Source organism: Octodon degus, unplaced genomic scaffold (genome assembly GCF_000260255.1).
Source record: "Octodon degus isolate 3935 unplaced genomic scaffold, OctDeg1.0 scaffold00094, whole genome shotgun sequence".
Taxonomy (NCBI): domain Eukaryota; kingdom Metazoa; phylum Chordata; class Mammalia; order Rodentia; family Octodontidae; genus Octodon; species Octodon degus.
The window spans coordinates 4,180,041-4,191,665 of NW_004524670.1; the positions used below are offsets into that span (position 1 = coordinate 4,180,041).

Here is an 11,625-nt window from a genome sequence, read left to right on the forward strand (position 1 = left end):
TCTGTCTTTCTCTGTCTCTTTGTCTCTCTCTCTGTCTCTATCTCTGTCTCTGTCTCTCTCCTTCTCCCTCTCCTTCTCCCTCTCCCCTTCTCACTCACCCTCTTCCTTCCATGAGGTGAGCAAAATTCCCACTATAGCATATATGCTCTGGAGCCAGATTATAACTATGAACAAAAATAAACCCCTCCTCTTTTAAGTTGTGGATGTCAAGTATTTTGTCCTAACAACAGGAAAGTGACTAATATAGAAAATTGGTATTGGAAGTGGAGGAATATGTATGGTTTAGAACCTTTGAGTGTAGTTTGTGGGAGGAGTAGAGGCTTGGTTTGGAGATGCCAGAAGGAAATGCCCTAAAATGCTGTAAACCACAAATGAGGGGCAATTCTGATTAGAGTTCAGATCATCAGAATGCTGATGGGAATGTGACTGCATGGTTCAGGAAGCCTCCACTTGGAGTCAAAACTGCACTGGAAAGTGGACTAAAGTCCACTTGCTTCATTCTGGCAAAGAATTTTTCCATGTCTTATCCATGTCCTAAGATTGGCCTGAGAGAGAAAATTGGAAGGCCGCCCACCATTCAGGTGGTGAGATGGTTAGTGGATTAATGCATAGATGAGCTCACAGTTGGATGTGCTCTTAGGAGGTGAGGCCTGGTCAGAAGAGGCATGTGACTGGTGGCATGGTTGGGAAGGATATAGTTTTGTTCCAGGCTCTTTCTTGTCTCTGTCTCAGTCTCAGTCTCATTCTCTATCTCTGTTTCTCTCTGTCTCTCTGTCTGTCTCTGTCTCTGTCTCTCTCTGTCTCTCTCTGTCTCTCTCTGTCTCTCTCTCTCTGTGAGTGTGCGTGTGTGCAAGCGTGAGTGTGTGCATACATGCACGCACACATGCCTATCTTTCTCTCTCTTTCTCACTCTCCCTCCCTTCTCTTTCCTGGATGCCATCAAGTGATCAAGATCAGCTTTCCTATGCCTGACCCATCCATCCTTTGATCTGTGCCATGGAGCAGCCATGAATAGACTAGAACCATTTTAACTAGGAGCCAAAATAAACCTCTCCTCCTTTGAGTTTTGGTGTCAGATACTTTGCCCCAGAGACAAGAAAGTGGCTTGTATAATGTGGATGGTCACCCAGTGGCTGGTAGCCAATGGATCTTGGAAATAATCCATTGATTACTTGGGACTAAAAATTATGGTCTCTTCAATATCCTCAGTCATGACTGATAGGGTACTAGCAATTCAAGATGTGTAACAAGGAAGAATGGAATGGTATTTTGTGATCTATTTAACTAATATTTTCCTTTCTATTTCTGTTTCAGAAGAAACCAAAAACCAGTAGGAATGCAGTCCAGTGTATAATTATTATGCTCCCAAAAGACATTTAAATTACCCTGTTTACTGCCACATTCTGATGAGGTGACAGAATACATGCATTTGCAAATTGATGCTATTAATTATTCTGATTACATAATGAGATCTCAATCTGAATATTAGACTGAGACTGAGTTTCCAATGGTGATAAACGATATGAACACCTGGGGGGGGTGTTTGATAAAACCTGATAAATACAGAGCCAGGAACAAATAGTAATTTTAAAAGGATTATTTGACCTGTTATTGTTTATTCTTGAAACAAACAAAATGATGTTACTGCTCTATAAACTCCAAAATGAAAGCAAACAGCCAGTAAATTGGATTGTTTGATTTATAGAGAAACAAAAAGCAGCATTTCTAGAAATATTACTAGTTAATATTTATCTAGCCATCAGGAAATGGTACTATGACTCTTCACACAATGGCTAAGGTATGACCTCAGCCTTGGTACCCATCAACAGATGAATGGACAGGGAAAACAAGTCGCACAAACTCAGTGGACTGGTACTCAGCCCTAAGAAAGAAGGAAAGGGTGTCATTCTCAGGAAAACAGATGTAGCTAGAGAATGAATAATAAAAAGACCTGAAAGTAGAAAACTAGAAAATTTTTCTAGGAAGGGGAATGAGGCCAATGAGACAAGAACAAAGAGGGAATAAGAGAGGGCAGAATAAATGATGGGCATGATCAAGGGGGCACATAGTATGTCACAGTGAAACTCCCTAATTTGTACAATTACTATGTATGAATTCTAATGATAGTTTTTTTAAATGTTCTTCTTAGTGATGCTGTTGAGATTAAAAACTAATTTTAATTCTACTTCTACTTCTAAATTCTAAATTACTAAATTCTAAATTCTAAATTACTAATTCTAATTCTAAACTACTTCTAATTTCTAAATTTAAAATACTTCTAAATTCTAAATTACTAATTCTAATTCTACACTACTTCTAATTCTCAAGTCTAATTAGAAGTGACAACATTGATGGGAGTTTTTTCCCACAACTTACACTGGGACAAGCGCTGGGATTTGGACATAGTCAATTTCTGAAGGAAAACTTTTATGCCTTTTGAAAGGCAATAGTTGGCCAGTTGAACATTAACTTAGGCTTCTGTTATAGAAGTTTGTAAAATTATTTTGAGCACATGATTGTACATTCATGGATGGTATGAGAAGAGCAGCCTAGTAGGAAGAGAAATGCATATGAGGGTTCCCTACTAGTGAGCAGCGCACATTCAAGAATATGACGTGGGGACAACTGGACAAGTCTATAGTGTCTATGAAAGACCTGCCATAGATTGGTCCTCACCCAACAGGCAAAGAGACTCCTCCTTATGGTCAGCTAGTTCTAGCAAAGTGGCAAATATACAGCACTGCATTGACTGCTTGGTAACCGAAGAATAAAAAGCTGGCATTCTATTGCAAAGGCAGCAACCTTGTGACAGGTCTATGCTTGTAAAGTGAACAGAGGAAATGGTAGAAGGAAGTAATTGGAGTAGGCAGAATTAAGCGTCCCTCATCATCAAAAAAGTAGGTAATAAAATAAGATGGTATCTATTTTTAGCAGTACATAAATGTGTTGTCTATGTTTCTTAAAAGTTGGAATTCTGAAATCAAGCTTTTCACCATATCAAATTCAAGACCTGTAGCTGGCAAGTATGTAGATTGGCCTGTTTCCCTTGATTTTAAGTGGATAGCGATAACTCCGGGAAGATGCTCATTCTGGATTTGGATTTGCATATGTGAAAAAGTAAGTGAATATCACTATCACTAGTGAAGCCCTACAGCAAGGATATCTTTAATTTCAATTTTGAAATTCTTTCAGAGAACCCATTTTACCTAAGTGAAATAAGACAGTGAGTTATGAAGCATCACAAAGAATGCATTTATCATACACATTATGCACATTAACACATAAAGAATTTATTGAAAATTGAAACCACTTGCTTATTAAATTGGGAGACAGGAGTGAAAAGAGGCTGTTGAGATGGCTTTTACAACTAAAAGAATGTGTGCAAAAATTAATATATGGGAAAGAGACATTGTTAAATATATTAATGGGATATTCTCATAAAGACATGGAATAGTGATAGAAATGATACAGAATTAAGGAATCTCTTTAATTTTTCCTCATAGGCTGATCCTAGATTGGTGGGATTATGTGGGCTGCATTTATGTGCCTCAGAGGAAGAATCCATTGTTGAATGTGACAATGTGACAATACCTCTAAATGTAAATGCCCATCTTTCCTTCAGAATGAGTCATTTCCTCATCAGTAAGTTTCATTTCTTCCCTAGTCATTAGGAAACACAGGCACATATGTTTGTGTCAGAGTAAGAACAGGAGAAAGGGAAAACACTAAGGAGTTTCCTAAATTCGTGCTGTTTCCAGTTGTATACATCAATTCATCCTGAATTTAACAGGAGGAATAAAATAGATAACGTGGGTAAACACTAATGAAAAATAAAAGGGAGAGTTAGTATTTTGAGATATAGAAAGAGGCAAAAAATATACAGAGTGAAGATAACATTAACGTGATATGTCAGGATGATCCCATAGCAAAAGAATGTTACCTGTTACAAATATGTAAAGATGCTAGTCAAAAGAAATAGTGTTGTTTTCCTGCAGAAATTGCCTTCTTTGTTGAAATCTGAAGGCAGTCTCATGTAACACAGTGCCTATAAACCTGTTTTTGTTTGTGTAGGGCAATAACCAATATAATGACTAGTTGGCAAATTAAAGCCAACATTACCCTATAGTAATTTGTTGAGTTTACATATCTGCCACTGATAAGCTCAACGCATGCTGAGCTGGTCTATGACAATTTCTCTGGCATGCTCAAACAAATTATACTTGAGGGTTAGTATTAGCTCTATGAAAGTATCCCGGGAAAATCAGCACTTGAATTCATGAACAGGTTCTCAAACTCTCCTCAATCTACATGTCACCAATGGCAGCAATATGCTGTGCATAAGCCAACTCTGATCAAGACAGTATAAAAGAGACTTGAGCTTAGCTTTAGGACTATTAAGGTGAGCCAATTAATTGCATGATTACCTGTGTCATCATCAAAAAGATGTGTACTCATTAAAATGACCTAGCCAGATAACAGGTTCACAAAACACGAAAAAATGTTAATTTAACAGGTAAGAATAAAACAAGATGAGGTACAAGGATGGGAAAAGTATAAAATAACCCTAAAAAGTATTTATTCCCTATATTTTTGAAGATAAAAAACTTCACTAAAAAATGATGGTTTTATTATATATAAACCTTAATATTTAAGTATTGTGCTGATGTGACTGGTGATGCATTTCTTCTCTGAATTCACTAACACAAGAATTTAACAATTACATGATATAATTGGGTCTGACAACATTCTCTCTAGAGTTTTGGAAAGTTTTTAATTATCCATGTTTATGTTCCTAACTTTAATTTGGTGCAAATATTGGACCCTCCCCTAACTCTCACCAACAGAATTTAAACTGTCTTTCTGTACTAATGGCTGGTATGTTGCAGGCTGTTTCTGGAGCTCAAAACATAGAGGAACATTTCATACCTAGAGACTCAGAGAAAGCACAGGTCATTTTATACTTGCTTTTACTGAAATTTAACTAAAAACATTGGGCCCCAGATTCAGAATATTTTAGGTCTCATCCACTGATTTCACACGAAGAACAAACTAAATGTAAGTAGAAGAAAGTAATCACAGCATCGTGCTTACCCTCTAATTCCTACTTGTATCCCCTCTCTTTTCCTGCCAGTTATTACATAAAGCAGTGTTTCTGAGGTTGCAAAGCAAAGGAGATGGCAAGGAAGAGCACCAGTCTTGAACTGAGGAAAGGAAACCATGCTGCAGGCCTAGTGGTACGTAAGTGCCCTGCATTCCATCTTCTCACTTTGCAAATATTGCTTCACACTTTATAAATGAGATATTTAGATGCTATTAGATGTTTAATTAGATAAATTTCTTATTTTCATCTACAAAGTCTTCATGCTTTAGTGCCAGAAGATTTGCATTATATACTGAATCACTGAGAATTATTCACAACAAAGCTCTTAAGTAGGCATTTACCTCATTTAAGGAACAAAGAGAACAAAAGATTCCAGCTCTTCTTCACTAAGCTCAAGTTCTGTATTGTTTATCCATGTCACATTTGCCTCATTAAAAGTACATAGTCCTTTCCCTCCCCCTAATCCCAGCACCAGAGTATAATTTGAACAGTGAAAACCCCAATCTGGTGCTTTTATCTAAAAACCACTCTTAAAAAGCAAGTATGTTGTCTCATTTTCTTTAGCAGTCAGGCAACTGAACACTGTTACTAGATTTATAATTTGTTGGAAAAAATTCTATCTCAAGTGTTTGAACTTGAAATATAATAATTTAACAATAGCATGATCACATAATTTGACTACAGCTATGAGAGCTATCTTTGAAGAGATTTTTTAAAAGCTGAAATAGCAAGGGGTGGTAGCACATTGCTTTAATTCCAGCTTTCAGGAGGCTGAAGCAGGAAAATTATGTCAGGTCAAGTTCAGCCTGAACTATACAGTAAGACATTGTCTCTAAAACAATAAATAATTTTTTAAAAATAGCTGACATATCATATTGCCTGTATGGGAATATTCAAAGCAATTGCTAACGTAAAATTATATAATATAAAAACATAATTTTCCTATTTAAATATGAACTAAATACACACTAGATATAATTTTCTGTAAATATGAACAGGAACTACATTTGCCATTAACACCTAGAAATTTCTTGAACACAGTTCATTGTATCAGTGCCTCATCTTGCCTTCTTTGCTTAACAAAGTAAATGGGACTTAGCTGCAACTAATTCTAACCCACGGAAGAGTCAAATGTGCTTTGAGGTCCTCCTCTCTACCATGAGTTTAACATGTACCAGAACAGTGAAACTTAGGCCAGGCTAAAGTACCTGCTAGGCCCAACATATAAAGAGAACACACAAAGCTGAGAAAAGCTAGAAATATGACACAGTGCCATAAGGTTCACAAGTGTCCAAAAGAATCTTTCTAGCCCATGTACTTTTTAGACTATGATTTATTATAGTGTCCAGTAAGGTCCCTGCAGGAAAGAGAAGGACAAATTGAATGTGCAGTTTCACCCAGTGAGCAATGCCTTCATGAACTTGCTCCTTTTAGGAAACAAACTTGGAGAGGCTAAGGTCAAGAGAAGGCTCTTTCTATTTTTTATTTTTTTAAAAAGCAAGATAGTAAAAAAAACTAGGTTCCTGCGACACTCAGAACACTGATCCTTCTGATCCTTTAATTAATTAACTAATATATTTTCTTTGCTGGGTTCCTGATGAAGTAGCTTTTACTCTAAGAAGTAAAAGAAACTGGATAACCCAGACCAAATGAGGTAGCTAATATAATGGTTTCAGTTTCCTTAACTATTAAATGCCAACTAAGATCTAGCTTGGAAAGACCCAACATTTCTTGGGATGTTGTTTTTTTTTTAAAATTTTTTTTTAATTTTATTCATTTATTTGAGAGAGAGAGAGAGAGAGAGAGAGAGAGAGAGAGAGAGAGAGGCCAGCTCAGCCCACCAGGGGGCAGGGCTGGCTGGCATGTGGTGCTGGGGATTGAACCGCGGTCCCTGATGCTTTTGCTAAGCTTGTTCTAAGTAGGTGCTTTAGACCACTGAGCCATCTCTCCAGCCCTGGGATGTTGTTTTCAACTGAAACTAAAATATACCTGAGTTTCCACTGACAGAACTGAGAGAACAACTTAGAGGAAACGGAAGGCTGTCTTTTTGGTCCAGAAAAATAAAACTTTTTTATATCAACTTTACCTAAAGTGAATTATTATTATTATTATTATTATTATTATTATTATTATCATTATTATTATTATTATGTGTCTATTGCCAAAAGAAGATAATTTTCAGTTTCTTTCTGAGCCATGGAGCCAGTGATTGCCCTGAAAAGCAGTGCTTACAACCCTACCAAGCACAGACCTTACTGGGATATTGATGAGAAAAGGACTTTATTCTGAATAATGTCTCTACATAAATTTTTTTCCATCTTTTCATATTAAATACCACGTGGTCAACTCTGGTGGCTGCCAATTGCCTGGAAAATACGTTAAAATTGTTTAAAATTACATTTAATCTACCTCACAAATGGAGAAACCAGCATTCCTCTCCTCTGCCTTACTCCCCTCACCTAGCCCCTACACATTATTTCTCTGTCTGCTTTCTTGTTTTGTTACTTCAGACCGCCCTTCTCGGGTTTTGATATTTTTATCTCAGGTAGTCACAAGCTGTATCTTTACAATAACTCATTTTTTATCATACCTCAAGTTTTAAATGATTTCTAAAAGATGATGCACAGGCTTTCTTAAAATGCATTATTTTTCCTATTTTTATATTCATTTTTAATGTTTTCCACAATAAATTGTTTTGAACTTACTGCTAATAAGGAGAGAACTCCTGATTTCTTCCATTGATTTTATAGCCAGAGGCCTCACTAGTTTTTCTCACTAGAACTTACGGATGTTTAATTACTTTTTACTATCACTATTTCCCCCATGTTCTTTTCATGATTTTGAGCATTGCCCTGGTAAGAGCTTATTTTAAATAGTAGCTTTAGGAGTGGCTGTTCTTATTCTAGATAAAAATTTAGCAGCTATATTAATTAAATATTAGTAAATGCAATACATAGTTTTGTACCATTTTGTGGTATATAGTTTTCTTTCAAGATTAGAAAGTTCCTTCCTGCTTATGAATTTCAGATAGTTTATATAGAAATTATGAATTCAACTTCACTGAGTGTTTCCTGTACCTCCTTTTTTTCTGTATTCTAGGGAAGGGTCTACAGGATGTTCAGGGTCTCACTCCTAGATCAAACTCGTAGTGATTCTCCTGTTTTCAGCCTTCTAAGAGCTGGGATTACAGGTACAAGACTGGGTGTCGTGGCACATAGCTGTAATCCCAGCTTTTGGGAGGCTGAACACAGGTGGATTACTATGAGTACAATCTAGTAGTGAGACCCTGAACACCATGTAGACCCTTCCCTAAAATATAAAACAAAATAATGATTAGCTGGACTTTACAATATACAGTATATAACATCTAGTCATAATAAAAACAGCTATATCAATAGGCTCAATACATTTCAATTTCATTTTTACAATTTATTCAAAGACATAAATCCTTATATCGAGGAAGGTGCTAGAGTAACAGGAAAGTACATTCTTCTCAGTGAGACTGCTCTCCCACGAGGGGCACACAGAGCTGTTCCAACACCAGGAGGTCACACTGAGCTGTACAGATCCTTGACTGTGTTAACCCACATTATGACTTCAAGCACATGTTCTTTTCGCCATTGAAAAAAATCAAAAATCTTTACTTTAGCACTGGACAAACACAAATATGTAAATATTATGCAATAAAACCTAAAAGTTCTTCAGATTTAAATAAAAATCAATATATTTATGTAGGATCATGGTGATATGGAAAGCCTACTGCAGCTAAAAGAGAAGCAGCCCTAAAGCCACAGGCCAGTATTTCAAATACAAAGGAGAAAATAAGATTCTTTCAGATAATGCAAATGGTTGAGCCCAACTGGAGGTAACTGTCAACCCATGTGCACGTTTGCTGACAAGAGAGGAAAGAGTGAGTGAGGAGAACACACTGACAGACAGAACCACAGGCTTGAACTGCTGCTGCTGACCGTGGAAAGACTGTGCTTTCTTGCATCCTGATTGTGTGTGTGTGTGTGTGTGTGTGTGTGTGTGTGTGCGCTCGCGCACGCGCACGTGCACGCACACGCACACACTATTTTATTTACTGATCTCTCTGAACCATGTCAATATTTTCATGGCTAATGTCACTTTCCAAGCTAGTTATTCATTACAAAAAAAATTTTAACTTGATAGTCATTCTTAACATCTTAGAGGGAGAAACGAGCACGGCACTACAGAGTATAAAGATTTAGCAGCCGGAACACTCTGCAGTCCTGCCGAGAAACTCCAGGCAGGAACTGCATAGAAAATATCCTTCACGTGGTGGGTCAGCCCCCCACAGTAACCATCATTCCACCCGTGCATTCAGATGATTGCTATTGTTTTCACCACTAAAAACCAGAACCAAAGTCAGTCACCACAGAGTTTAAGTTGGGAAGGCCTAAGATAAAGCACACCTAGTACTACTTGTAGGCATAATCCAGCCTACACTATTAGCAACTAGATATTCATTTTAAAAAATCAGGTTAATATTGCACAGTTAATTCTAATTACCACTTATATTTTTTTACTATTAACAGCGCAAAGCTTATGCTCCAAAAGAAACACAACAATCCACCAAAATGGTTACATTTAACTTTCTCTTAAAGGCAAAAGAACTAAATGTAAGACCTTCATTTCTTGGTATTTCATTTTAAAATTACTGATACATATTTACCAGAGAAATGATTATACATTATCCCAAAATCAACTAGTTTCTGCAAAAATTTTCCAAAATAGATACATTTCTTGTTCAATTTCCAAAAAAAAAAAAAAAAATTTCCCTAAATGACAGCATTTATATTCCTACAACTCTATGGTAAACATTAAAAAGAAAATACAAAGAAATGATCTCTTGGCTTCTGAATAGCTCACTTAGCTACATAAAGTGTTTTCTGTTCCAATATTTTATCACTTTCAAAAGATGTTTAATTCCATCAAACAGGACAAACAGAATCTTCATTGCAAACTGTCAGTCTGTTTCCATGGTAACATTGCGGGATTCCTTGGCTATCATAAGTCGCATCAACTGACTGTGCAACTTCTCAATCTCTTTACGTCATGAGCTTGACCTGTTCTGTACACCAAACAAACTAAATAGTCTGTTACTTTAATACACACATTTCCATTAACGTGACTATATTTCAGAACCACTGGTGCCCTCCTCGAGTCCACGAGGTAGAGCTTCTCAGCCATGACCTGAACTCCTCCCAGATCTGACACTGCAGAATTTTGGCCCGGATTTGGACTTAGGCTGCTGGTCCGCCAGCTGCTGCAACTGCCCAAAGAAGGCCCTAACATCCTAATTTACTTGAAGCCAAGTTTCAAGGGCTGGGTTTGATGCTGGATCCCCCAAGCTTAAAACACTGACATTTGACTCTCATTTAAATCACAGTGTGGGCAATACTAACTAAACAAAGCACATTTTTATGCTAGATCTGGGATGCTGGGAAGTAACTTGTAGCCACTGGGTCAAGACATAGAATTTGAGGAAATGGTAATTAAAAAGGTCTGCGAGTGAAAGATCTTTTCCCCTAACTCTAAGAAAGTTGAGTTGAGATTGCTACTCCAGTGGCCTGGGGTTATATAAAAAATTTTCCCAAAGATTAAATTGTTATAACTCCCCTTAAGATTAAAAAGGATGAAATCTCTCAGGAGGAAAATGAGACCCATGAGAATGCCTGGCTCTCACCCTCCCCCATGTGCCAGCTGCACTGGGGACAAGGACAGGGTACCAATTAGGACACCCCTTCCCTTCGAGTCCCTTTGCCCCCTCTCATTCCTCCAATGGACTGTGACGTCGAGCTTCAATATCCCCTCTGGCTATCAAACTGCCATTCAGCACCCCAACATGAGTACAGCCAGACAGCCTACCACCCCTCAGCTCTTTCCACTTCAGATTGTACAGTGCCTTTTGGAAGAAGGAAGAGGGCGCCTGGAGTGGCCAAGCCCTGAAAAGGAAGGACCTGGGCTCCTTATTCGCATACGCAACATTCACAAGATTTCCTCCCTGCCACTCACTGTAATAGGCCTGAAGTTGCTCTCTTTACAAGCAGTACTTCTTGGCCACATTTTGAGTTTTAGTCTAGGAGGGCTCCCTCCTGTGTAATGCTGTTTACTGAACCCCCTGTTCCCATGCTGTAGTACACACCCTGTTAAAAAATAGACTTGCTTTAATGTTGTTATAGAAAAAATGTTGTGGACAACTGTAAAGCTATAGTAACACAAAATATGATTTTTAAAGTGGCTCCTGTAGTTGTGTATTAATAACTTTCTGCTCATCACCCACAGATGTCTGTTGGAGAAAGGCTGTGAGCAATATGGAAAGAGCCAACGATTCTGCGGTAACAGGATTTGTGCTGGTTGGGTTTTTTGCCCATCCGAAGTTCCAGACCATTTTCTTTGTGGTAATTCTGTGGATGTACCTGGTGATCCTGCTTGGAAACGGAGTCCTCATCTCAGTGATCATCTATGACTGTCACCTGCACACCCCCATGTATTTCTTC

General features: G+C 37.7%; 1 pseudogene; it reads right to left on the reverse strand.

The window, feature by feature from the left end:
- Positions 1 to 10,091: 10,091 nt before the first annotated feature.
- LOC101579728 lies at positions 10,092 to 11,499 on the reverse strand (annotated as a pseudogene).
- Between the last annotated feature and the right edge of the window lie 126 nt (positions 11,500 to 11,625).